The 26,137-nt window shown below is 32.6% G+C and overlaps 1 long non-coding RNA gene across 1 annotated transcript; it reads left to right on the top strand.

Annotated features, from left to right (window-relative positions):
* Positions 1–13,680: 13,680 nt before the first annotated feature.
* Positions 13,681–15,510, top strand: LOC133693593 (uncharacterized). Its single transcript, XR_009842142.1, has 3 exons — positions 13,681–13,784; positions 14,672–14,751; positions 15,344–15,510. It is a non-coding gene; the product is annotated as an uncharacterized LOC133693593 (long non-coding RNA).
* Positions 15,511–26,137: the final 10,627 nt, after the last annotated feature.

Below are 26,137 nucleotides of genomic sequence, written 5' to 3'. Positions count from 1 at the left end.
AAAATTAGCTCATCAGAGAGTGTGAAATGCAAGGTGCTGTGGAACTAGAAAGAGGAAAGCAAAAGAAAAGCACCATGTAAATTCGAAGAGAAGAAATTAATGATTTATTCATTGAGAAATAAAGGACACAATATTAGGGCTTGATTGCTCCACTGGTAAAGTTGGCAATGCACTGTCATTTTCTATTACGGATCTATGTATAAAGTATGTCTGGAAGACATTTCCGTGGGCACTATTTGTATTAATATCTAAGACGGATTCACACCTCTTTTTCCACAAATACAGAACTGCCATGTTTTAGCATTTCGATTACAGAAAGTGCATCTTCGAAGAGACATTTAAACAATTCTAGGAGGAGTTCATATCAAAGCCAATGCATTGATTTTCCTTAGAAAGCCGTACCCTGTAGTTTCAGATATTAATTTATTCATGTTTCTGCCGCAAGATTATATGTGCTCTCAGATTTCCCTTGATCGGAGTACAAAAAACAAAAAGGTGACCGAGATTTTTGTTCTTTTCTTTTTAATTACTCTTTCTTTGATTGTGGATTGTTCTTTTTTTATTTTATTTTTTAATAAGGCTATGAATCTTGCCGAGTGAACCTTATGCAATGCTTGCTATAGTTATTTCAAGGATCTATAATTACAAGCTAGTGCCTTCAAATTACATACAATTTAGTATTTTTATTTATTGTATCGTAGTAACTTATCTTATCAATCATTAATTTAACTAATTATCTTGTAATAATGCTAGTCACTAATATTATTATACAATTACACTTCAAAAATAAAAATAAAAACATATATACTATTCATTCTGGTAACAAGTAAGTGATTATGAAACGTTAAAAAAATTCATTAAATAAATAGTATGAACTTATTTTATCTTTCCATAATTTAGTTAATTATTTTGTAATTGTGATAGTTAAAAATAATTAAGTATAATTGTAATAAAAAAAGGTTCCTTGTTACCTTGGAAAAAAAAGAAAAGATATTGTTTAATTTATAAAGAAATCATATGTAAGTAATTACGAATTAATAAGTATTTACATTTATTCCATTCTAAATACTATTTTATTATTTCATAACTTTAAAGGCACTATAATTATAGTAACTTGAAGTAATCATAACAAATCCCGTGTGTATTATTGAAGTTGAAAATATTCTATTCTCCATGGTTAAGAATATTTTTGTTTAATAGTATCTAACAATTTTATGTACATTGATTAGTATTTAAAAATGTATTTTTATTAAGATTTTATATCATTATTTTGCACTTGAAGTATCAATATCTCCTTAACTAGAGCATGTTTTATAATAACATGTCTAATAATATGAGATACCTTTAATTTATGGTAAATATTCATCTTAAATGCAGGTCTATCATATAAATCAAAAGATTGATTGATGAGTTTAACTACTAAAATTAAGAAGACAAAGAGATGGTTAAGCTTAGAAAAGAGATGCTAGTTCAGTTCAAACTAGAACACCATTCGGTTATTGGATCATAACTCGAGCTATATAACTTGGATTTAGGTCTGGTTCATATCTATGGAAAGCTAAAACATAGACCTAAAAATTTCATAGGGAGTCTAAGATTCAAAAGGATCGTTTTCAAGTTCAAATTATAGCAACAACAGAGAAGTCGAAATCTGTCCTGTATCCTAGATACTATTCAGTGTTCAGCCCATATCTCGAGTTCTAGAAGTCCAAATGCACCCATTCTTGTTTTGTTGGAAAGCTGAGATAATTTTCCAGAACTTTCATGGGGACTATCTGCTCACATTCTGATATTAGTAATGATGTTTTCTACAGATAAGAAGATAAGGATTGTTACCAAGTCAAAAGATGGCCACCCACTCAACAATTAGTTATTAAATCAATAGTTTCAAATTTTAGCCTATAAAAAGAGGCATTTGCTATGCATTTAGGCATCTTGGTTTTCATATCAAGATCATATTCTTGCTCTCTCTTTTTATATTTTTGTAATGTTTAAGTTTTGCTTTCATTAATCTCTTGTTTATGCCTTTCATTTCCTTGATTATAGTTATATAATCATGTTCTCCTCTTGTTTACCTATGTTTCTCTTATTCATAATGTTCAGCTAAGTTTATTATGTCAAGGTAAAAAGGTTACATTAATGGTGTAAGAATAAGTATAGTATAAACTCAACATGGACTTTAATGTTTGATACTAACATGTTTTATATTTATTATCTTACTCACTCTTAATGCATTGCTTGTTCAATGGTAAATCTAAATTTATGTTGAACAACCCTTGGTACAACAAATACTTGGCACTTTCATAACCTAACTGTATGGTATAACTAACACTTGTGCTATGAAAGGAACTTAATTTGTTGTTAACATAAGTTATCACCATGAATACCTGATAATATTTACAAGTATTGGCATTACTCAAATAAGATAATTAATGTAATCATGTTAACAATTTATAATCCGAGTGGAATCTCCTTTGTGTGTGGTTTCCAGTCAAGTAATAAAAAGAGTTTATACTATACTTATTTGAAATACCATTAGTGGATCCTCTAACCTTGACAATTGTTTTATCTTTGTTTAAATCCTTATATCATTATCACATCTCAAAACTCTCTTCAAATTTTTTCTTTTATTTATAATTCTATAGAGTTCACCTCTCTGTGGTTCGACCCTGGTCTTACCGGGTTATTTATTACTTCGACACTCCTGCACTTGAGATAAGATATCAACTCTTTGATCGTGTCATACATATGAGGGTGTGAATTGGTATCTAGATTTTGCCTTTTTCTTATCAAATACATGGCAAGGTATTTACTTAATTATTAATTGTAATGATGAATCTCAACTTACAATAAAGAGTGTTATTCAATTTAAAGTTGGGAATGGAAGGATTATTCATTTCTAGTAAGATCAATGGCTTCGTCAAAGTACTTTGAAAGAAAAGTATCCTCAATTGTATTATTTATCAGCTAATCAATGCTCAATAATTGCTGATATTCTTGGTAATGCTTGTGGTACCACAAATCTCAGTTGTATTAGAAATCTGCAAGATTTTGAGCTTCCTATTGTAGCTCATGCCTTGGCTGATCTTGAGGGGATAGTCTTGACTCCTAATGCTAATGATGTTCGACAATGGGTGACTAACAAGTTTGGAAAATACACAGTCAAATATGAAATTTTAATTCATGACAGAATAATATTTTTAGGTATGTTTCCTTACTCTTCTTTATGTTGGAATGATCTTGTTCCTCCAAAGATTGAAGTCTTCATATGGCTCCTACTACATGATAGTATATGCAATAGAAATGTGTTGATTCGTAAACATTTGTTTATTTATAAGAATGTTTTTTATTCTTTTTGTCATGCTCATTTAAAGACTTCAAATCATCTTTTCTGACATTGTATGGAGTCTTGGAAATTTTTTAATAAATTTATGGAATAGTTAGGTTTTCAATGGTGCATGTTATATACCATTGATCAAGCTTTGTTTCAATGGAAGTTCTTGTTCAAAGGAAGATTTCAAAGTAAGGCAATCTTTATGCTTACCTATGGTATCAATTAGGGAATCTAGTTGTATTGGACTAATTTTATTTTTCAGGATAAATTCTTAGACCAGTCTAATAATTTCCAACTTGTTCTACATCGTTTGGTGTTGTCAAAGAACCTTCTCAACTTAAAAGTTTAAGTTGTTAGGTGAGGTTTCAAAATATAATTTACATTATTCTTTAACATACCTCATCAAGTGAAAGTCCTTTAGACTTGAAGCTCGCATAGACTTACATTACCTTGTGCTTAATTTTTTTTTATCAAATAAATAGGAATGATGATATTCGAACTTGTAACCATTTAGTCATCAAGGCTATAATACCATATCAAAGACAACCCAAAAACTTAAGTTATTATGTGAGGTTTTAAGATATAATTTATATTATTCTCTAACAATCGATATGGTTGAAGACTAACAATTTCAATTTCAATTATACGGGCATGGATTTGTATAAATGCTGAAGAGGGTATTCTAATGTGATCCAATTAGATGATATTTACTTTTGTTTTTTCATTTATCTTATATTGAACTCTTTTTTGTAACGCCATTATAATTTCTCTAACTTTTATATTAATATATATCATCTCGCATATCATTAAAAAAAAATGGTGTCAAAATGGTGGCAATGTACAGGATTGCTTTCAAAATATATAAGATATAACACCACTTTTTTTATAAAAAAATAGCAATTTTATTAATATTAAATAAAGTATAAATAAATTATTATTTTCACACATTAAGAGAAATTATTTATTATTTAAAAAGATATTCGACAACACCAGCATTATAAGATAGTTTTTTCTAGCAATATCTAATCCTTTCAATGATTCGATCGGACTACAAAGAAAACTCTATGAAATCTCAAATTTTGGACTATCTATGTAGGATTGATTGTATCCTACTCACGTGGATGAGCTTGAGTCATCTTAAAACAATAGGGGAAGAGGCCGTACTACCAGACCCCGTGAATGAAAAATTCAAAATCGTTTATTTATCTGTATCAATCTCCTCCATCTAGCTAAAATTAAAAACGTTCTAGATTTTTTTAAAAAAACGAAACCTCAACAAGAAAGGAAAACAAATAGTTGATGCACAATCACATAAACTAAATACAAGGTATAGTTTTAGAAAAAAAAAAACAAAAACCTAGACAATAAATATATATCTAAAAATAAAAATATGTTTTAAAATGTAATAGCAGTTGTAGTTCAAATTTTAAAATGTTTTTGATTCATAAATACATTAAAATAATATTTTTTATTTTTTAAAAATTATTTTTATCATCAATATATCAAAACAATCTAAAAACATAAATAAAATTAATTTTAAGTAAAAAAATTTAAAATTTTTAAAAAACAGTTTAAATCATATTTTTGAACACAATCCAAAAGTGAGTAATGAATATTAATGACTGCCATAATTGAGAAATAATTAGGAGGCTTAACCTAATAGTTAGCCAACCCTTTCTATATATATGAGTAGGGCAATATACAATAGTAAAGGTGGAGATTACCACATAAGAATATGATTACAATATTTCCTATATAGTTACATTCTATAATACGCCCCCTCAAGCTGAGGGTGGAGGATCAACCCGAAGCTTGAATCTAAAAGTAGTAAACGAAGAAGCAGGAAGTGGCTTAGTGAAGACATCGGCAAGTTGATCCCGAGAGGAAATAAAACGAATCTGAATCTCCTTTTTCGCAACTCTATCTCGGACAAAATGATAATCAATCTCAATATGTTTTGTGCGAGCATGAAATACAGGGTTTGCGGACAAATACGTGGCACCAAGGTTGTCACACCAGATAATAGGGGCAGAAGCAGTCGGAATCTGAAGATCTGTTAACAAGTACTGAAGCCAGATAACTTCAGTCGTGCCATCGGCTAAGGCTTTGTACTCAGCTTCCGTCGAAGAACGAGCAACAGTGCGTTGCTTACTCGATTTCCACGAAATCGGCGTCTGACCAAAGAACACAAGGTAACCACCTGTAGACTTTCTATCCTCAATACTACCAGCCCAATCTGCATCTGTAAAACCATGTAAAGCAAAGGAAGAGCTGCGAGTAATATGTAAACCATGTGATGCCGTACCACGAAGATAACGCAAGATGCGTTTCACGGCGGCCCAATGAGATTCTGTAGGAGCATGCATAAACTGACAGACCCGGTTAACAGCAAAGCAAATATCCGGGCGTGTGAAAGTGAGATATTGGAGAGCACCAACAAGTTGCCGAAAACGAGTAGCATCAGAAAACAATGGATCCGGCATAATGGTGGCTTTGGATGCCGAAATAGGAGTATCAACTGGTTTACAGGATAACATACCAGCTCGTGTGAGGATGTCAAGTGTATACTTATGTTGGCAAAGCATAAGTCCCAGACCAGTACACTGTACTTCAATACCCAAAAAATAATGAACATCACCCAAATCCCGAAGTTTAAATTCTGAGCTCAGTAGCTGAATGAGGCGTTGTAGCAGAACAACATTATTACCCGTAAGCAGAATATCATCAACATAAACTAAAAGATAACAACCGAGAAGATAAACAATGAGGTATCCACTTTAGAAGCATGAAAACCAATGGATAATAGGAAGTCATTTAGACGAGTGTACCAAGCCCGCGGAGCCTGTTTTAACCCATATAGAGATTTATGCAATCGACATACATGACCTGGGAGAGCAGAATCAACAAAACCTGGAGGTTGTTTCATGTAAACCTCTTCATCAAGGACTCCATTTAGAAATGCATTATGAATGTCAAGCTGATGAATTTTCCAACCACTCGAAACTGCAATGGAGAACACTAAGCGTATCGTTGCCTGTTTGATAACAGGACTAAAAGTTTCTGAGTAATCAATACCTTCTTGCTGAGTGAAGCCCCTAGCAACCAGGCGTGCCTTATACCTTTCAATGCTACCATCAGATCGGCGTTTAATTTTGTAGACCCATCGGCTACCAATAACATTCATGGACGGATGAAACGGCACTAAAGTCCATGTTCGGTTTGCGTGTAAGGCCTGAATTTCCTCACGCATAGCATTATGCCACGCCTCATATCTGTTAGCATCAGGAAAAATAAGAGGCTCATGTGAGGGAGGAGAAGCTACCCGACTGAAGGAGGCAGCAGATGTGGCAGACGTGGTGGTGGTCAGCGCTGTCTTGGGCTGTCTCGGACGAAGAACCATGGGGTGTTTAGGAGCAGCCGGACATGGAGTAGCAGGACCTGTACCTGGAATGTGCTGAAGAGGATAAGAGGAGAGATCAACACAAAATTGCAGACCAGGAGGTGAAGCCGGGAAGGTGTTGGGTTGTGCCGCTACTGAATCCTGCAATTCAGAACCTGTTCCTGCACAATAATCATTGGAAAGACAAGCACGTGGTGACAGTATGGCTGTGTGGGGTGGTGAGGCAGGGTCAGCTGAATCAATGGGCAAGGGGGCAAGTTGGGGAGGTGCGGCAAGGGCCAAAGGTGAGTTGTGTGTTCTGCCGATTTGGGAAGGAATAGGCTGAAAACAGGAAGGGGGATGCAAGGATGGAAGATAGGTATGTGGAGTGGGGGGAACCGGGGGTGGTGTTACCTGTTCAGACTTTTTAAAAGGAAAGACACATTCATGAAAACGGACATGACGGGAGACATAGACACGACCAGACTCTAAATCAAGACACCGATAACCAAGATGAGACGAGCTATAGCCTAAAAACACACAAGGAGAAGACCAAAAATCTAATTTATGAGCATGATATGGACGTAAAAATGGAAAACAAAGACACCCAAATGTACGTAGGAAGTTATAATCAGGAGTGCGATGAAACAGATACGCAAAAGGAGATTTATTTTGAAGAACATGAGTAGGCATGCGATTAATAAGATATACCGATGATTCCATAGCATAGTTCCAAAAACGCAATGGGGCATTACACTGGCCTAAAAGGGTTAGGCCAGTTTTGACAATATGTCTATGACGACGTTCAACTGTGCCATTTTGTTCATGAGTATGAGGACAAATTAATCGATGATGAATACCAATGGTTTGAAAAAAATTTATTTAATTTTCGATATTCACCACCCCAATCAGTTTGAACAGATTTAATTTTAAGAGAAAACTGACGCTCAACAAGTGTCTGAAAACGTTGAAACGTGGAAAATACATCAGATTTCGCAACAAGCGGATAGTACCAGATATATTTAGTGTGCGCATCAACAAAGATAACAAAATAACGAAAACCATCAGAAGAAAACATTGGAGCAGGACCCCAAACATCACTAAAAATTAATTCAAGTGGGGCAGAAGTTTTGTGACCCGTCGGTCGTAATGACAAACGAGATGACTTGCCTAAAGGACACGCTTGACATTGAGTAAAAGATCGTCTAGACGTACAAATAATTTTATTATCGGAAACTAACAAATTTAGAATGCGAGGAGTTGGATGACCTAAACGACGATGCCACAGGTCGGCAGTCGCGGACATGCAAGGAGACCAAAAAGCTTGAGGAACTGACGTAGCTGAAGACTCAGAGAGAACATAAAGGCCATCATGACTCCGACCGGAAAGAAGAACTTCCTTGGTGACGAGATCCTTCACATAAAACACAGAATCGTGAAATTCAAAATAAACATGATTATCACGACAGAATTTCTGAACAGATAACAACGGTTTGGTAATGTGAGGCACACGAAGAACATTAGTTAACGTAAACAAGCGTTTTGGGGAATATAAAGTAGTATGCCCAACATGGGATATGTCAAGGGCCTTACCATCACCAACATGCAAGAAATCATTACCAAGATAAGGAGCAGAATCAGTTAGAGTTGCAAGGTCAGGCGTCACATGTTGATTCGCGCCGGTGTCGGGAAACCAAGTCGTTGCAGCAGAATCATTCGCAACAGCAAGGTGAGCAGAGGGCTGCTGTGTGTTGCTGCGAAACTGAGAGCATTGAAAGAGCTGAATGGCCATGATTGGAACATACTTGGCAGCGTACCTGTCCAGACCACTGCCCCTGATTCGGCCTGAAATCTGCAGCAGAGGTGCGCCTGTTCTGCCACTGATTCTGCCTCCAGTCTGCAGCAGAGTGGCCTCTGTTTTGGGCCTGAAATCGGTTGTTGTTGTGACGCCAATTACCCCTATAGCGTCCCCTGTTTCGGCTGTGATTGGTCATGGCAAGATGAGCAGAAATCTGAGGTGTTGGCAGCAATGGTGGCTGCTGCGGCAGAGAAGAAGAAGACAGCAGAGGCGAAGAGGATGAACCGACAGCCATGGAGTGAAAAGAATTCTTGTGCAGAAACTCATGGGTAAGGAGATGGCTATGAAGATCAGCATACGATAACGGTTCGGCCTTGGTTATGAGGCTAGTTACCAAGTCTTTGAACTCACCGCGAAGACCACGAAACACATAGAGATTGAAATCTTCAAGAGACATTGGGCGACCAGCAGCAACCAATTCGTCAAATAACGATTTTGCTTGCTGCATATACATACTAACGGATGCATCACCTTGCCGAAGGTCTTGAAAGGAGCCATGTAGTTGCATGATCCGGGAATTAGATGGAGAGGCAAGTGCCTTCTCAAGTGTGCGCCAAACACAATGTGAAGTAGAACAATCTACTACAAGATGCAACACATCCACAGAGAGAGAGGAGAGTAGAGCACTCAAAATAAGTTGATCTTGTTGCTTCCAACGAAGAAAAGAAGGGCTGATGGCAGAGGAAGAACTAGCCGAAGCATCAATCATATGAGATGGAGGACACGGTAAGGAGCCGTCAACAAAGTGAAAAACACCTTGACCAAGGAGATATGGCTTCATCTGCATTCTCCAATAGAGATAGTTTGTGTTTGTAAGTTTCAACGACACAATTTGGTGGGTGTTGGATAGAGGAACCATTGTTGAAGTATGTGTTCCCATAAGAGGCAAAGGAACGGCAGAATTATGAGAAGAAGAATCAGACACATGAGGAAGTTGTTCTCGACCAGCAGCAGGAGGATGACTGGCCGGTGATGTTGCAGCACATGTGGAAGGAGGAGAATCCATGGGAAAGAGAAGAAGTTAGGGCCGGCTGTAAAGTTGCAAAGGGAGGAAAGAGTTTTGACGGCCGAAGGCTCTGATACCAAATTGAGAAATAATTAGGAGGCTTAACCTAATAGTTAGCCAACCCTTTCTATATATATGAGTAGGGCAATATACAATAGTAAAGGTGGAGATTACCACATAAGAATATGATTACAATATTTCCTATATAGTTACATTCTATAATAGCCATGCATGCATAATCGTATTCTCAACAATGAGTTAGAAATATTTTTGGATATTTGAGAGGGGTAAAAAATTAAATCATTACATAGAACCCTATCAAATCCAAGCTTTTCTTCGGCTTGCCATGCATAATCGTATTCTCACCAATGAGTTGCGGTTTAGACGGCCACTTTTGTCCAAGTGTTTCTGAATCTACTCTTCGTGTCCTGCGTGATTGTTCCCGTGCTAAAAGGATTTGGATTCAGCTTGTTCCAGTGCCAGGTAGGAATTGTTTCTTTCAGCAGGATTTAGTTCGTTGGCTCAGGTCCAATCTTGAAGGTGACTATGATTGGTCTCAAACTTTTGGTCTTACTGTTTAGAAAATTTGGTTATGGAGAAATAATGCTATTTCCGAAATATTCCGATTGGTACAGATCAAGCAATTTGGGAGATTAATCGCTATAAAGAGGAAGTTCAGCTGGCTGATTCTGTTTGTGGTACCCTCAAGACAAATCCAGTTAGAGAGGAAAAGCTTACTGGTTAATTTGCATGCTCCTCCTCATGGATGGGCCAGCAAGGCTCAACATCGATGGGGCAATCCCGGAGTAGCAGGTGCTGGTGGTTTGATTCGTAACGAGCTTGGCAACTGAACTCAATTTGATTAGGATTGCCGCCCTGACCCAACCTAGGTTGCAAAAGCTGTTAATTAGGAGTTGACACTTGAGTCGACTAACTTGCTGAGTCACTCAATATATACCTGATTAACTTAATTAAAATCTAAATAAAAACTTGATTTAAAATAATATTATTTTGAATTAATTTTTATGAACTTATTTAAGTGACGGGGTTTAACATTTTTTCTTAAAATCTTGAAAATGTCAGTGCCGGATCACTACTTCCCTACCCAACCCTCAATTTTAAAAACAATACCAAGTAAGGTATAGCAGTTACTTTTGGTGCTGCGGTTGAATTAGTTTTTTTTTAATTTTAATTTTTTTAATATTTTTAAATTGTTTAATATACTGGAATTAAAAATAAATTTAAAAAAATTTAAAAAATAGTATTTTAATATATTTTAAATATTATTTAAACGAAAAAACATGTAATATTTGTTTCTTCCGCTTCTTGTATCCTTTTTAACTTTTCCCTGCCGTAGACCCACCCAAAAATCCTTAGGTGGACAGACTGACCAGCTAAGAGAACTCATTTACAGGCCTGAATAAATTTTAAGTGCTTGTCGGCACACACTCTGCACGGTCCCCAACCTTCCTCCTCTCTCTTCTCTTGTGCCCAGCTCTGCCTTCTACCCTCTCTCTCTCTCTCTCTCTCTCTCTCCATTTTGTGAATGATATAGAAGTAGATTGAAAGACATCTAGCAACCATGAATTCAGTGTCCACTGCTTATTAATATATATAAATTAAGCTTCTTGCATGTATTGCAGGGAAACCCTAGCTAGAAACTTATAAAAGAGACAAACCCTATAGTGCATGGATTTTGCGATTTCTATTTTTCCTTTGATCAGATACAGACAGAGCAATTATATCGACCAATATTTGGATGGTTAAGAAGTTAGATACAGAGAGGGCTTAACGTGGGGTATCTTTTGATTAAAAAAAAAAAAACAATGAGCAGTAGTGTAAAAGTAAGGCAATGAAATGACTGAAATGCGTGTAAAGGGTTTTGAGGTAAAGTCGGTGATCAAGCGCATGGCGCTCATTTTCCCTAGTGTTACCCGAAAAGCAGTGATCATTGCCGTTTTCCTTATCGTTGTCTCTGTAGTGTTAAATAATATTTATATATTTTTACTTAGTAAAAGTAGAATAATACTTTTAGTTTAATTCATATATATTTTATTTATATTTAGGTTAAAACTAAGCATTTATAATATACAAATTATTCAGAATTCTAACTCTTTTTTTGTGTTTGATCTTAATTCTTTTAACATGGTATCAGAACTGGTTTTATGGAATGAGACTTAATCCTTAACATAGTTTTCGCGGATCCAACTCTGTGGTGAGTTGGCTAGGGGTTTGTAGGAAGCAACGCGCCCCTGCCGGGGTTCGGGGCAGAGGCCCAAAAATTTTTTTGAGTGATATTTTGTCTTCCGGTTCTGTAAAATTTGGTATTTCATCTTCCCTTCAGTTACAATTTGATATTTGTTTAGTTTCTGTAATCTCTGTTCAGTTTCTGCAATTTGGTATTTTGTTTTTCGCTACTTTTGCATTTTGGTTCTCTGTGATTATTGATTATGGCTATTGAAAGAGATGATTCGCTTCAGTCTATGAGTGTGAGGTTGGATGGGAAGAACTATTCGTATTGGAGTTATGTAATGAGAAATTTTCTTAAAGGTAAGAAGATGTGGGGGTATGTTAGTGGAACTTATATAATACATAAGAATATTGAGGAGGGGGAAGTTATTTTAATAGATACATGGGAAGCAAATAATGCAAAGATCATTACTTGGATCAACAATTCTGTTGAGCATTCGATAGGTACACAGTTGGCGAAGTATGAGACAACAAAAGAGGTTTGGGATCATCTGTAAAGGTTATTCACACAATCAAATTTTGCAAAACAGTATCAATTAGAGAATGACATACGAGCTCTTCATCAGAAGAATATGAGTATTTAAGAGTTCTATTCTGCTATGACAGATTTTTGGGATCAATTGGCTCTTACAGAATCGACAAAATTAAAGGCATGTAGTGCCTATATTGAGCGTAAAGAGCAGCAACGATTGGTATAACTTTTAATAGCACTTCGCAATGATTTCGAAAGACTTAGAGGTTCAATTCTGCATCGTTCTCCACTGCGTTCTGTTGACTCTACTGTCAGTGAGTTATTGGCTGAAGAAATACTTCTTCAGTCTTATTCTGAAAAGGGAATTCTTTCTGCTTCAAATCCTTTTGTACTAGCAGTACCTTCTAAACCATTTTCTAATCATCAGAACAAGCCTTACACAAGAGTTGGCTTCGACAAGTGCAGTTTTTATAAGTAGGAAGGCCATTGGAAGGTTCAGTGTCTTAAGTTGAGACAACAGAATCAGTCTTATTTTACCTCAGGTGTTGGTTCTTTTTATTGTGTACAGGATCTGCAGTCTCAAAAGCTAATTGAGACAGGTAGTAGGGAGGATGTACTATATATTTTGGATGAGTTAAAAGTGTCATTTATTGCTGTTACCGCTACTACTACTACTGTTGATTTGTCGTCCTTTCGTTTGAGTCTTTCATCTTCTAGTTTTTATTTATGTCGTTCCCATCTAGGTCATGTTTCGTCTTCTCGTTTAAGATTTTGGGCATCCACAAAAGCTTTAGGAAATTTGAAAACTTATGACATTTCTGATTGTAGTGGATGTAAACTAGCAAAATTTTTCGCTTTACCTTTTAATCAAAGTATTTCTGTTTCTTCTTCACCATTTGATTTAATTCATTCTGATATATAGAGACCTTCTCTTGTTGCCATAAAAGGAGGGTCTCGATATTATATCTCTTTTATTGATGATCATACTCATTATTGTTTGGTTTATTTAATGAAACATCGTTTTGAATTCTTTGAGATATATGCAGCTTTTCGAACTCTTATCAAAACTCAACACTCTGTCGTGATCAAATGCTTTAGGTGTGATTTGGGTGGGGAATACACCTCTAATAAATTTTTCCAACTGCTTTCTTTAGATGGAACTATCCACCAAACTTCATGTACAGATACTTTTGAGCAAAATGGTATTGCTGAAAGAAAACATAGGTGTAATGTTTTGAATTAAAAGAATAGGAAAAGGCTAGAAAGCCCTTGAAGGCTTAAGATGTAGGAATAAATAAATGAAGGGTATTGTAGTATTTATATAAAGAGATGATATATATAAATAGGAAGTAAAAAAAAAAAAGGAAAGAGGGATCTGAATTTTGAGAGAGAACCGGCAGGAGAGAAAGAAAGAAGAAGAAGAAGAAGAGAAAAGAGGGAAATTAGAAAGGAAATAGAAAGGAGTTGGAGGAAATAAGTAAAAAGGTAAGATTATGTATAAATATGTGTTAATTAAGCTTTAATTTCAATTTTGATGAATGTTAGGGTTTTGAAAATTTATGTTTTGGGTTAATTGATGAATTAATTTGAATGTTATAGAGTTAATTGTTGTGGGTATTTGATTATTTGGATGATTTTGAGAGATTGTAGATGAAAATGATGATTTTGAGTTATGGTTTTGTTGAATGGTGAATTTGTGTTAGAAATAAGGAGAGAACAGTAGGTTTCTGTTAAAATTCTGGGTTGGAGGTTGAAGATGACAAAATTTCGGTATAGATAAGAGAATTTAACACTTTCAATTTGGTCCCTGGAGCCTATTCCAAGATTCTGAACAGAATAACATATGAATTATGGACATAATTACTGTATAGATAAGAGAATTTAACACTTTCAATTTGGTCCTCCAATTTGACAAAAATTACAATTTGATCCTAAAAATCTGGTAAAATTCCAGAATGGTCCCTGGAGTATAATGAGATGATCTGGACAGAAATGAGGATGAATTATGGACATAATTTCAGTATATTCATGGATTTATGATAAATTTTAGTTTGGTCCTCCAATTTGACAAAAGTTGCAATTTGACCCTTAAAAATATGATAAATTCCAGATTAGTCCCTAGCTGTACTATTATCTTTTTCAGATTGGTTTGATGAATAATTGAGGATTATTTAGTGAATTATTACCAATTTTATTAATTGTTTTATTATGGATTAGATTTCGGGAAAACCGTTAAACGTTGGGTTTTTAGGAAAGATAACTAGTTAGTTCAAAAATATATAGGGTTATGGAATACACCCTTAGATAAGTGTATTAAATAGGTTATATATATTCTTTTGAGTCATTCTTAAATATGTCTCCTTTATATTCAGATAATCCTGATATTCTACCGGCGGGACGTCAGTAGGATTTTCTTCGATATCAGCTTTGAGTTTTGTTGCTTTTGAGTCAGGTGAGTGGATAATTTTCCATATGCATGAGAAATATTATAAATATTTGATTTGCTAATATGAATTGGATCATGCTTCTTGATAATATATATGTTAATTATTATCCTTGTTTTGATAAAGCATGATCAATTGTTGAATCTGAATTCTTGATATGAACCAACATATATTTTGAATTGACTTCTGAATTGATAGCTCCTCATTTGATTGATGTCATGAGTTGAGTTTTGAGATATGAATATGTTTGTTAGATTATGATTATGAATCTATGGTATGTAAGTCAGAATACCCATGCTAACAGGGTAGTGTTAGTCTTTGTGCACATCGTATCTGAACCCTAGTTGGTCGGGGGAGTCACCAACCTGTGTGGACTGATCATCCCACAGTACGGAGCCTCATGCTCATTGCATTTTGATTTTCTGACGAGTTTTACCATATGATCTTCTTATTATGGCCAATTTGAGAACACTTCCATAAGAACCTAAATCCATACTTGTATATATATTTCTCATTGCTGTATTACCTCGTGTGTGTATATTGAACGTTATCTACTCACTGAGTTGTTGAACTCACCATCTCATTATTTATCCTTTTCAGGCTTATAGCTTGATAGCAGGTCATTTTGTTGGACCTTCAGAACCTGCTCTTTTGGTAGTAATTTGTACCTTTCCTTTATGTCTAGTTAGTGCTCCAAAACTTTGAACTTATATAAACTCTTGTATTAAGACAATTCAATTATATTATGAAGTTGATTTTGTTATTAATGCTGCGTTGAACTCTGATTGAGTTAGGATAAGTTTGTGTGTAAGTTTGGGTTCGCATAGGTATGGAACCTTGGAGGGGAACCTTGCCTATGTGCCGGTCATGGATCCGGGACTCGGGTCGTGACAATAGGCACATTATCGAAACTACTTGTTCTCTCTTGTTGTCTGCTTTTGTTCCTAGTGAGTTTTAAGGAGAAGTTGTTTTTACTGTTGTAAGTTTGATTAATACAATTCCATCTTCTCATAGTTTGGGTCTATCTTCTTTTGAAAAGTTATATGGGTATGTCTCTAATTATTCCTCATTTAGAGTCTTTGGTTGTACTTGTTTCGTTCTTCGTCCTTATGTAGAACGTAGTAAGCTATCCTCTCAATCCGCTAGTTGTGTCTTTTTGGGTTATGGTGAAGGTAAAAAGGAGTATCATTGTTTTGATCCAATAACTCAGAAACTTTATGTGTCTCGTCATGTTATCTTTCTTAAGCATATACCTTTGTTTTCTATTTCATCTATTACTCATAGCCTGATTAAATCTGATCTTATTCGTATAGATCTTTTTTCTGAGGATTCTAGTAATGATACCTCTCTTCATGTTCGATCAATTTGTACTCATAACTCTGCAGGTACTGGTACTTCACTCTCTGGCATACCTGAAGCTCCATTCTCATCTACAACCCCTCAAACTTCATCTGAGATTGTGGATCCACCTTCACGTCAGTCCATTCATATTTGTAAGTCCACAAAACTACTAGATTTTGCTTATTCTTATTATTCTTCATCATTTACTTCCTTTTTAGCTTCTATTTATTGTCTCTTTGAGCTCTCTTCCTATAAAAAGGTAATTTTTTATCCGCTTTGACAGCAAGCTATGGATGAGGAACTTTCTGCTTTGCATAAGACAGATACTTGGGATTTGGTTCCTCTACCTCCTGGTAAGAGTATTGTTGGTTGTCGTTGGATGTATAAGATCAAGACTAATTCTGAAGGGTCTATTGAGCGATACAAAACTATGTTGGTTGTAAAAGGATACTTTTAATAGTATGGTATGGACTATGAGGAGACATTTGCCCCGGTTGCAAAAATAACTACTATTCGTACTCTTATTGTCGTAGCTTTGATTCGTCAGTGGCATATTTCTCAACTTGATGTTAAAAATGCCTTTTTGAATGGAGATCTTCAAAAAGAAGTTTATATGGCACCCTCTCCTGGTATTTCACATAACTCTGGATATGTTTGTAAGCTTAAGAAAGCATTATATAGTCTCAAACAAGCACCTCGTGCTTGGTTTGAGAAATTTTATATTGTGATCTTGTCTCTTGACTTTGTTTCTAGCAGTCATGATTTTGCTCTTTTTATTAAGTGCTCTAATGCAGATCGTATCATTCTATCTTTATATGTTGATGACATGATTATTACTGGTGATGTCATTGATGGTATTTTAGTTTTGAAGACAAAGTTGGCTAGACGATTTGAAATGAAGGATTTGGGTTATCTTTGATATTTCCTGGGTATTAAGGTAGCATACCCACCTAGAGGTTACCTTCTTTCTCAGTTGAAATATGTTGCAGATATTCTTGAACGGGCTAAACTTACAGATAACAAAATTGTAGATACTCCTATTAAGGTTAACGCAAGGTACTCTTCTTCTGATGGTTTACCTTTGATAAATCCTACTTTATACCGTACTATTGATAGGAGTTTGGTATATCTCATCATTACTCATCCATATATTGCATATGTTGTTCATGTTGTTAGTTAGTTTGTTGCTTCTCCTACTACTATTCACTGGGCAGCAGTTCTTCGTATCGGGGTATAGTTTTTCAGAGTCTTTTACTTTTCATCCACCTCTTCCTTGGAGTTGCGTGCATACTCTAATGTTGATCATGGTAGTAATCCCACAGATCGCAAGTCTGTTACCGGGTTATGTATCTTTTTAGGTGATTCTCTTATTTCTTGGAAGAGCAAGAAACAATTCAATCATCCACTGAAGCAGAATATCGTGCCATGACATCTACTACCAAAGAGATTGTTTGGTTACATTGGTTACTTGCTAATATGGGAGTTTCCTTTTCTTATCCTACTCCTATATATTGTGACAACTAGAGTTCTATTCAGATTGCTTACAACTCGGTTTTTCATGAGTGAACTAAGCACATTGAGATCGATTGTCATCTTACTATCATCATCTCAAGCATGGCACCATTGCTTTGCCTTTCGTTATTTCTTTCTTGTTAATTGCAGATTTCTTTACCAAGGCGCATTTCATCTCTCGTTTCATTTTCTGGTTGGCAAACTCTCGATGCTTGTAGTTGTGGCATCGTGAGTTTAAGGGGAGATGTTAAATAATATTTATGCAGTCTTATTTATTAAAGATAGAATAGTACTTTCAGTTTAACCTATATATACTTTATTTGTATTTAGGTTAAGATTAAGCACTCATAATATATAGATTATTCAGAATTCTAGCCTCTTTTTTTGTGTTTGATCTTAATTCTTTTAACACATAAAACCCAAGGTGTTTTCTAATTTGATAAAAAAATAAAAATTATATAAAAGTTAGAAAAATATTTGAAAAATAATATAATTTAAACATAACTATGATTTTGAATATTAATTTTACAATGATCACGTAGATATTTACTCATAAATTAAAAGTAGAATTAATTAACATATACAGAAGTCAACATGAAATTCTATGAATATCTAATAGCCAAGATATGAAATTGAAGATCCAATGGTCAAGAAATAAAATTAGAGAGAAATTGATGTTTCATGAGAGAGAAATGGAGAAGAGAAAGAAAGCATGAGTCATCGAGGACACATCAGGACTTCGTTTTTTACACACCTAGTACCGTTAAAAAGATCTAAACAAAATGATTCTAACCACACAATGAAAAATCACTAAAAAAGTATCGTATTTTGTTATTGGTTTTGTTTGGCGTTAACTGAACCCTAAAGTACCTTAACCCAAAATTAATCTCCAACAAAATTAGTAACCAATTACGACCTCGTTTAGTAGTCTTTCATGATGTGGTTAGAATCGTCTCATTAAGATCTTTTTAACGACTCTGGATGTGTAAAAAATAGAGCGCCAGTGAGTCCCCAATGACCCATTCTTTCTTTCCTTCCTTTTTCTTTTCTCATTTCTCTTTCATGCCACACTAGCTTATCTCTCTTTTTTTTATTGGCCATTAAATCTTGAATCTCATAACTTAGCCATTAGATTTTCATAAATTTTTCTGTTGACTTTTGTACATATTAATTAATTTGCATAAGACATGCACATTTGATTTTTGAGTAAACAACCTTATTCCCCAATAGCATTTGTTACAAAATTAATATTCAAAATCGAGATTGTATTTAAACTATGTTATTTTTCAAATATTTTTCTTACTTGAGTCATTTTTTCAAAACTAAAACTATGTCATTTAAAAAAAAACCGAAACCTTATCTCTTTTCCCTCACCTCACTTGACAATCATTGTGAGTATAATGACAACAAATAAGTGTTTAAGAGTACAATAATTTTTGTTTTTGGATGTGTTTTAAGAGTGTGTTTTACTTGAAAAAAAACATCAAATTAATACATTTTTTAGTGTGTTTTAATGGTTTTGATATGTAAATGTCAAAAATATAAAAAATATATTTTAATATATTTTTAAGAAAAAAAAACTTTTGAAAAGAACCATACAACATAACACTAAACACACAAGAATTCTTCTAAACAATATTGTAGATGACAAGCTTTTTGCATAAATTTCTTTTTCTTTTTCTTTTCTTCCTTGATGGTTATATATATAAATAGATTTTTTTTCATTACATGAAAGTGTATATATACTAATGTGAAGATGGTAGGTGTCATTATAAATGTTCAAACATATGTATAATATTTCTCTGCAAAAATCCTTGAGTTGTTATTACTTAAATATATGTAGGGGTGAGGTTTTTGGTTCGTTTTTTATTTTAAAAAAATAACCAAACCAAATTTTATTATATATACAAAACAAAAATTAGTTTAAACTTATTGATTTTTATTTGGTTTAGTTTTTAAAATAAAAAACCAACAAAACCTATAACTTTTTTTAGGTTTTTTTGGGTGTTTTCATGACCAAATTGAGATGCTTAATTTGTGTGGGTTTTTGGGTTGTTTAAATTTGATCTTTATGGGCTTTTATAGCCGAATTCATATTTTCATCAAGAAGCGAAGCCGTAGAAATTCCAAACATCAATCTCCAAGTAGCCTCCATCAAAAGAAAGAGAGATGCAATAGCTTGAAATCCATAGTTTGCTAGCCAATAATTCCAGCATGAACATGTCAAGCAAAGAGAACCTGTGTTTTCGTTGGATTTTAGGTGGAGATCATAATAAAATCAGAGAACGAGGGAGTATTGAGAAAGGAGGGCATATGTGAATGTGATTTGGAAGAGAAGCAGATGGTTGATGGTTTGTGAGGGTTAATTTTAGGGTTTTTCTTTTATACTTGCTAGTTTTTTTTATATATATAATAAGGTTAAATATTGATTTAACTGGTTTAGTTTTAAATTTTTAAAACTTAAATTGAATTAATTGATTTTTTTTGGATTATTCATTTTTTCTAGGGTAATATTTTTTCTCGGTTCAACTCGATCATTAGAAATATACTAAAACTGCTCAGTTGTTCACTGTAGCAATCCATAGTGAAAGGCTAAGCTGTCTTTTTTTTTTTGTTTTTTTGTTTTTTTTATTTTTTGAGCTGTTTTTTAAAAAAACTGTTTTTTTGTTTTTTTATTTTTTTATTCCTTTGAGTTTGTTTTTCTTCTTTCTTTGTTTTTTTTTCTTTTAATATTTTTTTTAATTTAGCTTGTTAATGTTAATTTTTTTATTTAGTTATCAAACTTTCATAACACTAATCCCAAGTTTAATAGATTAACTTAGTTTTACGAGTTAACCCAGATTTTTTTTGTTTTTTTGTTTTTAATTAATTTTTTTCGTTTACTTTAGTTTGTTAATGTTAGAGTTCTTTCTATTTAGTTATCAGACTTTCATGACACATATCTCAAGTTTCACGGGTTAACCCAGTTAATTCTGGGTTAACCTGTCCATTTTGTTTTTGTTTTTTTCTTTTGTTAATGTTAATTTGTTTTTTTTTATTTAGTTATCAAATTTTCATGACATGGATCCCGGGTTTAATGGGTTAACCTGGTTTGACGAGTTAACCTGGAGGTTTTTTTTCTTTTTAATTAATTTTTGTTGTTTAGTTTAGTTTGTTAATATTAAATTTCTTTCTATTTAGTTATCAGACTTTCATAATACATATCTCAGGTTTTATGGGTTAATCCAGTTAATTCTGAGTTAACCCATCAATTTTTTTTCTTTTGTTAATACTAAATTTTTTTTTATTTAGTTATCAGACTTTCATAACACGAATCTTGAGTTTAACGAGTTAACCTGGTTTGACAAGGTAACCCGAAGGTTTTTTTTTGCTTTTTTTTCTTTTTAATTAATTTTTTTCATTTAGTTTAGTTTGTTAACGTTAAATTTTTTTCTATTTAGTTATCAGACTTTCATGACATATATTTCAAGTTTGACGGGTTAACCTAATTTCACAGATTAACCAAGTTAATTCTGGGTTAACCCGTCAATTTTTTTTTCTATTTAGTTATCAAACTTTCATGATGTGAATCCTAGGTTTGATGGGTGAATCTGATTTGAAGGATTAAACCAGTTAATTTAGATTTTTTTTCCTTTTTCTTCATTAGTTTTTTCTTCTTATAGCTTTTTTTTTCTTTTTCTTTTTAATTAATATTTTTTGTTTAATTTAGTTCATTAATATTAAATTTTTTTTCTATTTAGTTATCGACTGATGCCTTTAGTTTTTAGTTCTTTTTGTTTTTTTGTCGTTTTTATGTCTTTGACTCTGAACTACGTAGTGCAATCCACAGTGAAAATGTTGATGCGTTTTTTTTTTACTTTTTAATTTTTTTTAAATTTGGTTTGTTTATGTTAAATTTTTTTTCTATTTAGTTATAAAACTTTCATGACATGGATCTCATGTTTGATAGGTTAGCCCAGTTAATTCAGATTTTTTTCCTTTTTTTATTAGTTTTTTTCTCCGTATAGGTTTTTTTTCTTCTTTGTTTTTCCCTTTTTAACTAATTTTTTTTAATTTAGTTTGTTGATATTAAAATTCTTTCTATTTAGTTATCAGACTTTCATGACACGAATCTTAGATTTGACGAGTTACCCAGTTAATTTAGAATTTTTTTTGTTTTTCTTCATTAGTTTTTTTTCTTCCTATAGGTTTTTTTTTCTTTTAATCCAGTTAGTTTTTTTATTTTTTTTCTTTTTGCTTTGTTACCTTTTTTTATGTCATTGATTGTGGACTGTATTGATTGTGGACTGTAGAGTATAGTCTATAGTGAAAACCGATGCCTTTTGTTTGTTTTTTTTTTAATTAATTGTTTTTGTTTATTTTAATTTGTTAATGTTAAATTTTTTTCTATTTAGTTATCAAACTTTCATGACACGGAACCCGGGTTTGATAGGTTAGCCCAATTAATTCTGGGTTAACTCGTTAATTTTTTTTTCTATTTAGTTGTCAAACTTTCACGACACGAATCTAATGTTTGACGTGTTAACCTAGTCTGAAGGGTTAACCCAATTAATTCAGATTTTTTTTTCTTTTTCTTCATTAGTTATTTTCTTCATGTTGGTTTTTTTTCTATGTTTTTTTTTTCTTTTTACTTAATCTATTTAATTATTATACTTTTATGATACGACCTTGTAACCAAACCCTCTTAAACTTGGATCATGCAAGTTTAATATTATTATTAATATTATAAATATTACTCTTAGATCAGATGTTATAGCCAAATCCAAGACTCTTGGGTATAACTTTGCAAAAAGATCTTAGCTTTTTTGATATTTTTTATACAAAAAAAAATTGACTTGCGGCATCGCGCGAGTCATCTAATTAACATATACTAAAAGGCATCAGTGTTTTAAAGTGTTTAACCTGGTTTGAAAGGTTAACTCAGTTAATTCAGATTTTTTTCTTTTTCTTCATTTGTTTTTTTTTCACGTTGGTTTTTTTCTTTGTTTTTTTAATTAATCTATTTAATTATCACATTTTTATTACACAATCTTGTAACCAGACCCACATCCAAGGTTCTTAGGCCTGGTGTTGCAGCCAGACTCACATAAACTTGAGTCATGTAAGTTTAATATTATAAATATTACTCTTAGGTCAGGCGTTGTAGTTAAATTCAAGGCTTTTGGGTATATCTTTGCAGAAAGACCTAACACTCTTAGATCTTAGCCTTTTTTGATATTTTTTATGCAAGAAAAAAAAATTAACCTGTGATGTATGTCTTTGTTTGTTTTTTTCTTTTCTTTTAATTTTTAATCCTTTTACTATGGACTGCACTACAGTGCAGTCCATAGTGAAAAAGCCGATGTCTTTAGTTTCTTTTTTCTTCTTTTTTTTTAATATACTTTCTGAATATTAAATTTTTTCTTTTTAATTATCAGACTTTCATAACACATATCCCGAGTTTGACGGGTTAACCCAGTTGATTCAGATGTTTTTTCATTAGTTTTTTTCTTCCTGTTGGTTTTTTCTCTTTGCTTTTTTTTTAATTAATTTATTTAATTATCACACTTTTATGACACGACCTTGTAGCCAGACCCACATCCAAGGCTATTGGGTTTGATATTGCAGTCAGACCCACTTAAACTTGGGTCATACAAGTTTAATGTTATTATTAATATTATAAATATTACTCTTGGATCAAGCGTTATAGTCAAACCCAAAACTTTTAAATATAACTTTACAGAAAGACATAACACTTTTAAATCTTAGCTTTTTTTGATATTTTTTATGCAAAAAAATTAACTCACGGCATCGCGCGGGTCATGTAACTAGTAAATCTACTATTTCTAATTAGATCAGTATCAATGTACTTAACACCTATGTGTTGGAACTCTACTTTTAGCAGCTGCCAGAAGGTCAAGTGCATACTTAATTTTAATGAATTATACATGGTGGAGATAACACAAAGCTAATTCTTTTATAAAAACATAATTTCAAACAATGAAATTAGAAAATAAAATATGTCAAAAAATATCAACTGATAATAACTTTTCAAACTCGTTACTTAGGTCATTAGACCAAAAGTACCATGTATAGAAAAGCCATAAAGACCAATTACTAAAAAATCAAATCCTGAATGATAAAATTAAAAAAAAAATCAATAACATAAAATGATCTAAAATAAAAAAAATTACAAGAATGACGATTAAGACTGAAATGAAAAAATAAATTAGATGGAAACTACAAATCTTCAATTAAAAGTTAAATTGAAAAGAAAAACAATTTCAACAAATGGATAAAAAATCAAAAAATGATCACCAAATTGAAAAAAATAATATATAATAAATTTGAATTAAATGATAAAATTAAAAACCACATTGAGATCGATTGTCATCTTACTATCATCATCTCAAGCATGGCACCATTGCTTTGCCTTTTGTTCCTTTTTCCTTGTTGATTGCAGATTTCTTTACCAAGGCGCATTTCATCTCTCGTTTTCATTTTCTGGTTGGCAAACTCTCGATGCTTGTAGTTGTCGCATCGTGAGTTTGAGGGGAGATGTTAAATAATATTTATGCAGTCTTATTTATTAAAGATAGAATAGTACTTTCAGTTTAACCTATATATACTTTATTTGTATTTAGGTTAAGACTAAGCACTCATAACATATAGATTATTCAGAATTCTAGCCTTTTTTTTTTTGTTTGATCTTAATTCTTTTAACACATAGAACCCAAGGTGTTTTCTAATTTGATAAAAAAATAAAAATTATATAAAAGTTAGAAAAATATTTGAAAAATAATATAATTTAAACATAACTATGATTCTGAATATTAATTTTATAATGATCACTTTGAAAATAGTAGATATTTACTCATAAATTAAAAGTGGAATTAATTAACATACAGAAGTCAACATGAAATTCTATGAATATCTAATAGCCAAGATATGAAATTGAAGATCCAATGGTCAAGAAATAAGAGCAGAGAGAAATTGATGTTTCATGACAGAGAAATAGAGAAGAGAAAGAAAGCATAAGTCATCGAGGAGACACCAGGACTTCGTTTTTTACACACCTAGTACCGTTAAAAAAATCTAAACGAAATGATTCTAACCACACAATGAAAAATCACTAAAAAAGTATGGTATTTTGTTATTGGTTTTGTTTGGGGTTAATCGAACCCTAAAGTACCTTAACCCAAAATTAATCTCCAACAAAATTACTAACCAATTACGACCTCGTTTAGTAGTCTTTCATGATGTGGTTAGAATCGTCTCATTAAGATCTTTTTAACGACTCTGGATGTGTAAAAAATAGAGCTCCAGTGAGTCCTCAATGACCCATTCTTTCTTTCCTTCCTTTCTCTTTCCTCATTTCTCTTTCATGCCACACTAGCTTATCTCTCTTTTTTTTTTATTGGCCATTAAATCTTGAATCTCATAACTTAGCCATTAGATTTTCATAAATTTTTATGTTGACTTTTATACATATTAATTAATTTTCATAAGACATGCACATTTGATTTTTGAGTAAACAACCTTATTCCCCAATAGCATTTATTACAAAATTAATATTCAAAATCGAGGTTGTATTTAAACTATGTTATTTTTCAAATATTTTTCTTACTTGAGTCATTTTTCCACAACTAAAACTATGTCATTTAAAAAAAACCAAAACCTTATCTCTTTTCCCTCACCTCACTTAACAATCATTGTGAGTATAATGACAACAAATAAGTGTTTAAGAGTACAATAATTTTTGTTTTTGGATGTGTTTTAAGAGTGTGTTGTACTTGAAAAAAAGCATCAAATTAATACATTTTTTAGTGTATTTTAATGGTTTTGATATGTAAATGTCAAAAATATTAAAAATATATTTTAATATATTTTTAAGAAAAAAAAACTTTTGAAAAGAACCATATAACATAACACTAAACACACAAGAATTCTTCTAAACAATATTGTAGATGACAAGCTTTTTGCATAAATTTCTTTTTCTTTTTCTTTTCTTTCTTGATGGTTATATATATAAATAGATTTTTTTTTCATTACATGAAAGTGTATATATAATAATGTGAAGATGGTAGGTGTCATTATAAATGTTCACACATATGTATTATATTTCTCTGCAAAAATCCTTGAGTTGTTATTACTTAAATATATGTAGGGGTGAGGTTTTTGGTTCGTTTTTTATTTAAAAAAAATAATCAAACCAAATTTTATTATATATACAAAACAAAAATTAGTTTAAACTTATTGATTTTTATTTGGTTTAGTTTTTAAAATAAAAAACCGACAAAACCTATAACTTTTTTTAGGCTTTTTTTAGTGTTTTCATGATCAAATTGAGATGCTTAATTTGTGTGGGCTTTTGGGTTGTTTAAATTTGATTTTTATGGGCTTTTATAGCCGAATTCATATTTTCATCAAGAAGCGAAGCCGTAGAAATTCCAAACATCAATCTCCAAGTAGCCTCCATCAAAAGAAAGAGAGATGCAATAGCTTGAAAACCATAGTTTGCTAGCCAATAATTCCAGCATGAACATGTCAAGCAAAGAGAAC

The sequence above is a fragment of the Populus nigra genome, chromosome 1, assembly GCF_951802175.1.
Source record: "Populus nigra chromosome 1, ddPopNigr1.1, whole genome shotgun sequence".
Taxonomy (NCBI): Eukaryota; Viridiplantae; Streptophyta; class Magnoliopsida; order Malpighiales; family Salicaceae; genus Populus; species Populus nigra.
The sequence above is the reverse complement of the archived record's forward strand: the minus strand, read 5'-3'. Positions and strand labels throughout refer to the sequence as shown.